This window comes from Nematolebias whitei, chromosome 2, assembly GCF_014905685.2.
Source record: "Nematolebias whitei isolate Nwh7 chromosome 2, NemWhi1, whole genome shotgun sequence".
NCBI classification, from domain to species: Eukaryota; Metazoa; Chordata; class Actinopteri; order Cyprinodontiformes; family Rivulidae; genus Nematolebias; species Nematolebias whitei.
Genome location: NC_056499.1, coordinates 55,387,436 through 55,397,084, shown reverse-complemented (window position 1 = coordinate 55,397,084; position 9,649 = coordinate 55,387,436). Strand labels below are relative to the sequence as shown.

At 40.8% G+C, this 9,649-nt stretch overlaps 1 protein-coding gene and 1 long non-coding RNA gene across 2 annotated transcripts in view; one reads left to right on the top strand and one right to left on the bottom strand.

Moving 5' to 3' along the window:
• Nucleotides 1–9,649, bottom strand: part of vps13c (vacuolar protein sorting 13 homolog C) — a 289,282-nt gene that overhangs the window by 199,048 nt on the left and 80,585 nt on the right. The gene's annotated exons all lie outside the window — the stretch shown is intronic.
• LOC119424892 lies at nt 5,856–7,692 on the top strand. Its single transcript, XR_005187540.1, has 4 exons — nt 5,856–6,046; nt 6,475–6,567; nt 6,939–7,038; nt 7,121–7,692. It is a non-coding gene; the product is annotated as an uncharacterized LOC119424892 (long non-coding RNA).

Here is a 9,649-nt window from a genome sequence, read left to right as displayed (position 1 = left end):
ACATTTTATTGTTGGATGTAACTGGGACCCTGTGTACATAATTTCGCTCCACCACATGTACCACATGAGGTGCGAATGACAATAAAGAAACTCTGACTGACTCTGACTCTGACTCTGAACGTAAGAGGATCTGTGGTGGAAGTGGTCTCCAGCTACAAGTACTTGTTGGGTGTACACATGAATGACAACCTCAGCTGGAGCAACACTTCCAGCCTGACCAAGAAAGCTCATCAGAGACTCTACTTCCTCAGGCGGCTGAGACGAGCTGGTCTGGGAAGCTCAGTCCTCACCTCCTTCTACAGGTGTGCAGTGGAGAGCATCCTGTGCTCCAGCATCAACGTGTGGCATGGAGGCTGCACAGCTGCAGAAAGAAAAGCTTTGCAGAGAGTGGTGAAGGCTGCACAGAAGTCTGTTGGAGTCAGTCTCCCCACCATCACAGACATTTACACCTCCAGATGCAGGAAGAGGGCCACCTGCATCATGAAGGACCACACTCACCCAGCACACACACTTTTTGCCCCGCTCCCCTCAGGAAGGAGGTTGAGGAGCATTAAGTGTAGAACCACTAGACTGAGGAACAGCTTCTACCCTGAGACTGTAAGACTCATGAATATCTAACCAGAATAATCACTGTGAAAAATCACATGTTGCTGCTGATCTGTTTCATGTTGATGTGTTCATGCGTGCTCATCGTCTCATGCTCATGTTTGTGCTGCTGTTCCGACGTAATGTTTTTAATATCTTAGATGTTATCACTGTTTTTCTTTTACATTTTATTGTTGGATGTAACTGGGACCCTGTGTACATAATTTTGTTCCACCACATGTACCACATGTGGTGCGAACAAAAATAAAGAATCTCTGACTCTGACGCTCTAAATTGCTAATTTACTTAAACTAGCAATTTAGAGCGTCAGAGTCCGCTAAATATGCTAGTATAAGTAGCTAAATATGCTAGTATAAATAGCTAAATATGCTAGTATAAGTAGCTAAATATGCTAGTATAAGTAGCTAAATATGCTAGTAGATGTAGCTAAATATGCTAGTATAAGTAGCTAAATATGCTAGTATAAGTAGCTAAATATGCTAGTAGATGTAATCTGCAGCCACTTCTTCAGGTCGTCCTCCATCCCTTGTCCTCAGCAGGCAGCAGTATGATTATATTGTCCTGTTTGAGCTCTGACAGGTGGTGTTCCTAAATGTTTAAATTAAATTCCAATGCTCAGAGAAACTACATTAGCTCATACTGTTCACACATAAACACCGGTTTCTGGTCCATGCCAGAAGTTTCACCCATAATTCATGCAAAGCAGCATGGGGGCTAGGAATACGGTGGATAAAAGGGACATTTCCTGCTGCACCATCACCCACCTTCAGGGTCTGCTCGGTGTTGTTGAACAGAGTCTGGAAGCTGGGACCACTTGGGTCAGCCTGCAGAACCACAGAAACACAAAAAAAACATTAATTCTTTCTGTTTGTTAGGAAAAGGCAGCCTGGATTTTAAAAATTTTAGAGTATCGAAACATTTCTCATTTAGTCAAGATCAATAACAAAATGACTGAAACTGGACCCGTTCCTCCACCCTCCTCACAAAACAACTGCAACATTTCTGCAGAAATGTTGAAGGGTACACCCCTCCCAACAATCATCAACTAAAGCCCAAAAGGACTTATTATGCAATAATTTAAACCATAACAAAGGTAGCCATTATTTTTTTTTACTGTTAATTAAAAAAATATCTGACAATTTTGAAACTCCAGGTCAAAACCATTTCCTGTTTGATTTGACTATAAAATTCTGAATCTGATGACTTTTAATGAATCCTCCTGAACATCAAAGACTGATTAGAGAGTACAAACTAAGAGTTTAATTCAGTTTATTTATGTAGTGTCAAGTCACAACAGAAGTCATCTCAGGGCACTGAACAGAAACATTCATACATAAAAATAATATCCATCCATCCATTTTCTTTACCCGCTTATTCCATTTAGGGTCACGGGGGTCGCCGGTGCCCATGTCCAGCAATCACTGTGCGAGGGGCGGGGGACACCCTGGACAGGTCTCCAGTCCATCACAGGGACACATAGAGACAAACGAGACAAACAACCATTCACTCTCTCACTCACACCTAGGGACAATTTAGAGTTACCAATCAGCCTAACATGCATGTTTTTGGTCTGTGGGAGGAAACCGGAGCACCCGGAGAAAACCCACGCATGCACGGAGAGAACATGCAAACTCCACCCAGAAAGGCCCCTGGACCGGGGTTTGAACCAAGGACCTGCTCGCTGAGAGGCAGCAGCTCTACCAGTTGCGCCACCGTGCTGCCCACATAAAAATAATAATTTAAGATTATTTATCTTAGGACTGCTTTGAATTTAACTCTGTCACAGAACTCTCATCTTGAGAAAGCACCAAGAGTCTACAGGATGCATGGGGGTGGCCATGATGAATAAAAAGAAGAAAGAAAAGCATGCTGGGTAATCCAACATTTTTCAGTCAGGTCATCTGGACAGTTTCCTTTTTTGTGCTGAAATGTTTCGCCTTCGATCCGGAAGGCTTCATCAGTCAAGGAAACACACAACAAAACTGATTAGCACAAAAAAAGAAACTGTCCAGATGACCTGACTGAAAAATGTTGGATTGTATACCTGGATTATTGAGCATGGACTTTGTTCATGCTGGGTAATGTACTGAATGTGTTATGTATTGTCATCATTGTATGTTCCCATACAATGGTGAAATTGGCTCTCAGCTTTTAACCCATCCGCCACCGGGTGGGGCGGTGAGCAGCTGTGGAGGGCACCCGGGGAGCAACTGGGGATAGGGTGTCCTGCTCAGAGACACCACGAGATGTGCAATGACTGGGGATCGAATCAGGGACCTTGGGGTCCCGAGTCGGTTGCCCTGCCCCTACACCATCTTGGCCCCAGGTTAAGGATCCCAGAATCTGCTGAATCACTGGTTGCCATGGTGATTATAGCCCATTTGGGGAGCAACAGGGTAATGAGCAGAACACAACAGCACTTTAGGCAGAAACGCAGGCTAAAAAGTAAGCCTCAGACAAACAGCTGTATGAAAACTAGAAGTGAAAACAAAATAATTCCTCAGTCTTGGTGAACAGAATGTTCTGATGGTCACTGGTTAATTTTCTTGTTTCTACAGTGTTTAATGTTGGAGACTATGGAAGTGAAAATTCTGAGCTGAGATCCAACGGAAGAGAAAAGCACAAGTCCTAACGCAGAAGGAGATGCACTTGATAAAAGACCAAACTAAATAAATTCTTCTTCCTGCAAAAATGCAGTGTGAATGCTTATAGCTGAATGACTTGCTGAAAGCTGCTGAAGAAGCTGAAGCCAGTTGAAAGGTTTCATCGCTGAACTGTCGGTGCAAGTTGAATTTAACACTAGAAGTCCCAGGAATTTCGACCTCCCCCCAGAAGTCCTGAAAAAGGGTCAAAAGACCCTTAGCACTAGAGTGACTAGATTTTCAAGATCCTGAGGACAAACCCCCTCCTTCTCCTCAACAATTTGCGGGCCATTAACTGCCATTTGTTTTAAATATGCACACAAGTAACTCAGACACACCCACCTCACCAGACTGCATTCCAATGTCCAATCCAGGGAGCGGGGGATTTAGAAGCCAGGTTCACTTGCGCAAAAAAGCGCAGCCTTAGTCAAAGTAGTGCTCCAAACCGGACAACTCTGATGGCTCCAATTAGCATCCTTTCATTTGTAAATGTGGCCATTGCCTTAGGAATCAGCAGGGGAGAGATGAGCTGAACTCACACAAACGTCCATCTAATACTCCAAACAGATGCGAAATCAACTGGTTATATTTTGAACTTATATCTCTTGGTGGCACGTTGTTGCACATTTTGAACAAATTGAAGTCGATTTACCGTTTATTTTTCAATTGGTTTGGCTCATTTCTTGAAACCGAGATGACATTCTCAAAACACCATGTGAAACACAACTCAAGAGACTTTGCATTTTGAGGTTACTGACAATTTGTATGAAACACATATTTTGTTTTGAAGCATACATGAAGTGTTTTGGGAGAGATGCATTATCCAGGTCATTTTGCCAAATGAACAAAACAAAACAAAAGTTTGCAAAACATACAATCTGTTTCAAGATATATGCAAAAGTTTTTCTAAAAGATTTTAGTAATGTTTTTCTTTCAGAAAAAAGAGAAGTGGGTTCAAAATGACAGTTTAGAAAAAAATAACCAAATTAATTGTGAGAAGAAGGCACGCAAGGAGAAACTGCTTCAGCAACAACTTTCCACACCCAGCCCTGGCAAAAGGGCAAAGTGTCAGATCAAACATCGATGCACGAACAATTGTGCAACTGTGAGCTGCGTCAACTGCTACAAATACACATGTGGCAAATGTACCAGGGACATACCCTGGCAGTGCCAGGTGTGTTTCGACAGTGCAGATGGACTGCTGAGTGAGTGCTGAAATGCCAGTCACACAAGGAGGACATGCCACTCACACACACGCAGCCCCCCCACTAGAGCATAGTGTAAATATGTGTAGAATTGTTTTATCCCTTGTATTTTTATGACAAAAATAAAAAGCATGGAAACAAATAACGGTTGTTGTTTTTTATATTTCTCATGCTGAAGTTTTAGTCCTCTTGACTTACACACAATTGCTTATGGTCTGTGCTTTTTTGCTCAAAACTAAGCTAAATACTATATATATCAAAACAAAATATGTATTTCATACAAATTGTCAGTAACCTCAAAATGCAAAGTCTCTTGAGTTGTGTTTCACATGGTGTTTTGAGAATGTCATCTCGGTTTCAAGAAATGAGCCAAACCAATTGAAAAATAAACGGTAAATCGACTTCAATTTGTTCAAAATGTGCAACAACGTGCCACAAATATATATATAAAAAATCTTCATATTATAAAATACAATAAACTGAATATAACTAACTAGAAACTAAATGGCTAAACTCAATGGAAAACAGTTAGTTGGGAGTTAAGCGTGCCCCCTCTATGGCAAGCCCTTTTAACATAAACTAGGATTCACCACGCTTACATTCCAGATATCTGAAACTGAGTTTTGACTAGACATATTGGTTATTTAAGATATCTTGAATTGCATTTTGACTAGTCAAAATACTCATTTAAGATATCTCTAATTACATTCTGACTAGTCATAATGACGTCAGATTTACCATTGAGTTGTATGGAGGCTTCAATTCAAGATATCTTGAACTGAATTTTGACTAGTCAAAAATACAGTTCTAGATATCTCTAAGTTAATTTTGACTAGTCATTATTTGCTTTCAAGATATCTCACTTTTAGTTCTGACTAGTCATAATTACAATTAAAGATATCTTAAATTACGTCATTATTCAAGATATCTTAAATGTATTTGTAGATATCACAAATGAAGTTTTGACTAGTGCAAATTAAATTGTAGATATCTTGAAAGCAAATAACGACTAGGCAAAACTAACTTAAAGATATCTAGAACTGTACTTATGACTAGTCAAAATTCCTTTTAAGATATCTCAAAATGAATTCAAGATATCTTGAATATTTTATCATGTAGACGGCTTTTCTATTTAAGATATCTTGAATTCACATTTTGACTAGTCAGAATGACATTCAAGATATCTTGAATTGTTATTCTAACTAGTCAAAACGTCACAGATTTACGTAGCATTTTGGCGGAAAAATCATAAGACATTGTAGCCTTTTTATTTTATAATCTGCAAAATCAGGTCAGTCCAACACAACGCTCATATTTTTAACATGATTTTTAGCGCGGCAGCTCGATTTATTTATTGTATCTGCAACAAGAAGACTTTTTTTGCGACGTCTTTTTCACGACAACCGGAAACCGACACTTCCTGCTTTGCGAGTCTTTGCACTGAGGAGAAATGTCTCTCTTTTCAACATCTTTGCTTAATTTGCCAATCTTTTCTTTCGCTGCTGAGGAGGAAATCGCAGCGGCGAATTCTCGAACTAATAAACTTGAAAGGATAAAAGTTCTTCCATGAAGAAAATCTCCACAGCTGTCGAGGTAAGAAAAGACGTAGCTTAGCAAGCTAACCGTTAGCTACAACATATGAAGCTCATAAACATCGTAATAAAGAAGCCTAATTTAGTGTGCTACATTATTTGGAGTGTTTGAGACAGACGTGATATAAAATCTTTAATTATATTTTTATGAGGTTCCATTAGTGCCAAACATATGTTTATGTGTATGTAGCGTGCTGTGTATATGTAAGGTGAAGTGTTAAGTGAATCCATCTATTATACAATATATTACTTGTTTAAAGCTAAATATGTTATAACAAGTATTAATTATATATATGTGTGTGTGTGCTAAAAACAGATCTATTTTAGATCTCACTGTGTGTTGAAAAAAGAAATGTTGGCTTATTTCTGTAGAAGTGCAGCTGGTAAAGGTTTTTGTAACCATGTAGTTGCACTTTTTTTTTTTACCAGACTGCCCACTACTCCCAACTCCAGCTGCCAACTGGTCCTCCTGTACTGGCCCGCACAAGAGATTTACAAAGAAGGCACAGACAAAGAACACAGGTAAAAAAATAAAATAAGAGTGGAACACATTCTTTTCTGTTACATTATTTAGTATATGATGGTTATGATTCTCATAACAATAATTGTAATAACTTTCCCACCTGTATATTATTAGTGCCATGTGAAATTTGTCATAGTCTCAATATTACTTGTGTCAAATATATTTTTCTCTCCTAACTTGTTTAGAATTGTTTGTTTTTGTAGGTAATGAATAATGCAGGTTCAACCTCTATGAATTAGTAATATTTGCAAGTTAAGTAAAAATCTTAACTCTCAGATCTGTCTCATTGTGTCCTACCAAATTGCTCATTTGTCTCTTTACATTTATTTATTTTTTATTTTGACGTATTTTTATGTTTATTTCTTGTAAGGGAATCCATCCTGAACCTGCCAGCGAGGTGGTGGTGGTGTGAAAGCCCAAAACTGTGGTGAAAAGATGTTTGCACTCCACGCTTTACAGAGCTTTCACAGGTATAACCTTTGGGTTAATGTTTTTATGTCCATGTTTCCTTTGTCAAAACTTATTGTGATTCTGTCACTCGTGTGTTTGTAGGACCACTTCCAGATCCTGACATCCTGGCATCGGGAGAAAAACAGCACCAGCTGGCGTCTCAACCACTTATCACACTTATCCTAGAGATGGTCTCTCAGCTTTGGAGCTGGTACCATCCAGACTTGGTTCTGTGCCACAGGGCTCACTGAGGTCTCACCAGTGCCCACCTGAGAAGTCCTGCGCAGCATCATTCTGCACCACATGGCTCCAGACCTCCCTGCTCTTCCTTCGATGCTGCATAGTCTTCCCAACATGTGTTTTGTGGCCACACTCGGTCAACTTATGCACCTTCAGTCTCTGCAAGTGTCACATGAAGTACAGGCCAGAACCAGGGAGCAGTCCAGATGTCCTGCGTGGGTACAGCTTAAACAACCAAGGCTTACTGCTAGCTGTTTCCACTTTCCGTGTTGCTTACAGAGGAAGTGCGGAGGAGGAGTCTGCTGACAGCACTGACAGCTCAGATGATCAGGGGGTACACTAAACAATAACTGTTGAACGGGTATGGTGTGATGAATGGATTGATGATTGATTGATTGATTGATCAGATGAAGTCTAAACTGGACATGTTTTACTTCAACACCTTCATCCATGTGTTTATATCAATGCAGCAAGAAACATAAAATTTATAAATCACCCTTTTGTTCCTTCATATTTTTAATCAGTCTCAATCTGTGTGAATCACTGTAAATACTATATCCTGATGCTGCTCAATGATCCAGGTAGGAAAATCTAAAAAAACGTTGTCTGGTCCTCTGGACATTCAAAAAGCAAAACAACAAAACAAACACACACAAAATGTAGAAACGTTTCGTCTCTCATCCAAGAGACTTCCTCAGTCTGAGGTGCTGTATTCAGCTCAGTCTCTTAAATAGCACCTTCTCAGAGTGGATCAACCAGTTTGCTGCTGACAACCATGTGTAAATGTGTGAACCATTTATTACTTCATTTTATGCTTATGTTTAATAAATGTTTTAATGTTAAATGGTTATTGTTGCACCGGGGTCTGAGAGAAATGTAATTTCAGTCAGAGTCAGAGTCAGAGTCAGAGTTTCTTTATTGTCATTCGCACCTCATGTGGTACATGTGGTGGAGCGAAATTATGTACACAGGGTCCCAGTTACATCCAACAATAAAATGTCTAAGAAAAACAGTAATAACATCTAAGATATGAACTAAGAAAAACATCAACTAAATATACACTAAGCACTCATAACATAAAACATTGAACATCACCACAAACATGAACATGAGTCTGTGAGCAGATGTGCACGCATGAACACATCAACATTGAAACAGATCATCAGCAACATGAAACAGATCAGCAGCAACATGAAACAGATCAGCAGCAACATGAAACAGATCAGCAGCAACATGAAACAGATCAGCAGCAACATGATATGGTTTTTCACAGTCATTATTCTAGTTAGAGATTCATGAGTCTAACAGCCTCAGGGTAGAAGCTGTTCCTCAGTCTAGTGGTTCTGCACTTAATGCTCCTTAACCTCCTTCCTGAGGGGAGTGGGGCAAAAAGTGTGTGTGCTGGGTGGGTGGGGTCCTTCATGATGCAGGTGGCCCTCTTCCTGCATCTGGAGGTGTAGATGTCTGTGATTGTGGGGAGACTGATTCCAACAGATTTCTGTGCAGCCTTCACCACTCTCTGCAAAGCTTTTCTTTCTGCAGCTGTGCAGCCTCCATGCCACACATTGATGCTCGAGCACAGGATGCTCTCCACTGCACACCTGTAGAAGGAGGTGAGGACTGAGCTTCCCAGACCAGCTCGCCTCAGCCGTCTGGGGAAGTAGAGTCTCTGATGAGCTTTCTTGATCAGGCTGGTGGTGTTGTTGCTCCAGCTGAGGTTGTCATTCATGTGTACACCCAAGTACTTGTAGCTGGAGACAACTTCCACCGCAGATCCTCTTATGTTCAGGGGGGTGTAGGTGTTTTTGTTCCTTCTGAAGTCTACAATCATCTCCTTTGTCTTCTTCACATTGATGTGAAGGTTATTCTCTCTGCACCAGCTCTCCAGGTGTTCCACCTCCTGCCTGTAGCTGGACTCATCATTGTTTGTGATGCATCCCACCACCGCTGTATCATCTGCAAACTTTACAATGTGACAGCCTGGATGGGTAGCTGCACAATCATATGTGAGCAGAGTAAACAGGAGGGGGCTCAACACACATCCCTGAGGAGAGCCAGTGCTGAGGGTTATGGTGGAGGAGGAGAGGTTGTGGATCCTCACTAACTGTGGTCTGTTTGTTAAAAAGTCTAGTACCCAGTTGCAGATGGAGGGGCTTAGTCCTAGTGTGAATAGTTTGTCCATCAGGGTTTGGGGGATCATGGTGTTGAAGGCGGATGTGAAGTCCACAAAGAGCATACGGACGTAAGAGTTTTTTTGCTCCAGGTGGTTGAGTGCAGTGTGGACCACAGAGGAGATTGCATCCTCTGTTGATCGGTTCTCACGGTATGCGTACTGATGAGGGTCCTCGTTGATGTTGATGGTTGTTTTGATGTGAGTCATGACCAGTTTTT